The 2,316-nt window shown below is 30.4% G+C and overlaps 1 long non-coding RNA gene across 1 annotated transcript; it reads left to right on the top strand.

The window, feature by feature from the left end:
- The first annotated feature begins 325 nt into the window (after positions 1–325).
- Positions 326–1,690, top strand: LOC142232214 (uncharacterized). Its single transcript, XR_012721059.1, has 3 exons — positions 326–649; positions 715–1,128; positions 1,193–1,690. It is a non-coding gene; the product is annotated as an uncharacterized LOC142232214 (long non-coding RNA).
- Positions 1,691–2,316: the final 626 nt, after the last annotated feature.

Genomic DNA, 2,316 nt, shown 5'->3' on the forward strand with positions numbered 1-2,316 from the left:
CCGTCCAGATTATAAGTAATTCCGGATGGAATATTTGTATTTGCAAAGAATCTTACAGTGTGGCCAATCGATGCGAATTGTCGGCGATGACTAAATAATCGACAAATGTGTTATCGATCCCATAAACAAGCAGCAATATCGATTATGTCTTCGACCATAACTGCTAGCGATGAGGATAAAATCGAATTCAAAAATGTTTGTATGGACATGTAATCCCCCTTATATTTTATGCGAGACAAATGCATCGTGTAAAACTGCCCTGATTTAGGTAACTTCGAATAGTATGGCAGCACTACGAGTGTCATCAAAAAACATCCCAATAAACACAGGATGAGCGTTTTTCAAATGCAACACCTCTTCAGTTTGAGGGTAAATATCATTTTCAACATAAATTCAACTTGACTTGAAAAAGCTCATCTTCAATTCATCTTCAAATTGTTTGCGAAATACAACCAATTTGGCAAAATGTTGACGAAAACTTTGAAAATGTGTTGAAGATAATTGGAGAGAACTTTGACAAAACACTACCCTGAAATGCAACGAAAAAACCACATGGTTTTCAATACTACTTTGGACAACAAAGTTCGTGGAAGAAATACAAAAATGTGGAAATTTTTTAATAATCAATTGAAATTGCTTATAATAATTGGTAAGTAAAACTAAAACACGAAATGAAAACTTTAAGGAAGTCACTAAACTCAAATCCCTTTGCAGACAACTAAAATATTTGGATGCTGATTCTTGGACACCTTAAGAGGCTGGCCGATGAAAAATGGTAGTGGCTTATCGAGAAGAGAAAGTTTCCATAAATCAAAGTGCAACCAAAAAAACTTGGTATTTATGCTTTTCCATATCAAAAACTACTGGATGATAATTCGCAATTCACAAAATAACAAATTAAACCGATGATGCGATATAAATTAAACTATCGATGTGATATAGTTTAATTTATATCGCATCATCGGTTTAATTTGTTATTTTGTGAATTGAAATTGCTGGAAATTTATTCCAATTATCTGGACATCAAGTTCCTGAAAATTGCCAGTATTTTAATAACAACAATTTTGTAACACCAACGTTTTTGAGGAAATCACGAAGTACGTGGTCAGTTGGAAGAAATACAAATTGGTAAGTCAAAATAAAAAGTGAAATGAAAACATAATGGAAATCACAAAACTCGATTGTTTTGCAGAAAACTAAAATCATTGAATGGTATATTCTTGGAAGATGTTGGCCGATGAAAAACCGATGAAGGAAACAACAAAGAAAAGTTTTCAGAAAACTTACAAAGTGCAATCAATTAAACAAAAGTGCAACAATTCCTATATCAAGAACTGCTGGATGAAAATGTGCATTACATCAATTTACATCCCGTCATCAGTTTGATATTTTGTGATTTCCTCTTGCTGGAATCTATTCTAACACACAAGCCAGCAAGTTCCTCGATAGTAATTATTTCAAATTGCCAGCATATTAATGACACTAACATTATGGAGGAAATGGAATTATACATGTAAAAATGTTTAAGATATTTTAAGTTGTATTCATAGTTTTATTTATTAATACGTTTAATAAGATAATTACATTTTGATTGGTATTATATTATTATTTTTATATATTATTAATGTTATTTTTAAGATTATTATATTTGTTAACGAAAAAATAATAAAATTTACAAAATCCCTAGAAATTTAGTATTGACTTCCAGTTAGAACTAGGATTGACTTTCATACAAATTGTGGTTTGAAAGTATTCGCAACAATGGTAATTTTTTATTTTTCTCACATTGAAAACTGTTTGACAAATTATTGAGTAGCGATGCATTTCAATTTGAGGATTACAATTGAGAAATTATTGCTATTGTGTTGAAATTTACTGTTGAGGGTAATGTCTGTTTTTTGTTGAGAACGCGATTTTCTCAACAATTTCTCAACTTGAATATTACCCTAATCCTTTGAAAAAATGTTTGAAAAATTATTGAATTTTAGTATTTTTCAAACGTTTGTGTTTATTGGGATATGTTCTGTTAATGATATAACCAGTGTTACCAATCAAATACTTTTGTAAAGGATTTTGACATAATCGATCAAGAAAAATATATTCCTCAGAAAAATATAATAAAAATATCGCAAAAGCTGGTTATTTGTCAATTCGTTGCGAGAAAAGATAAAAAAACAAGCCTTTCATAGCGTCAAATGAATAGAATACAACATGGTGACACAGGATTTAATATTTCTAATGATAGTTCCGAGGGCATATTTACCTTGGTAAAATCGAAAGATATCAGATATGGTAACACTATAAGCAATCTCAAAG

Source organism: Haematobia irritans, chromosome 3, assembly GCF_050003625.1.
Source record: "Haematobia irritans isolate KBUSLIRL chromosome 3, ASM5000362v1, whole genome shotgun sequence".
In the NCBI taxonomy this organism is placed as follows: Eukaryota; Metazoa; Arthropoda; class Insecta; order Diptera; family Muscidae; genus Haematobia; species Haematobia irritans.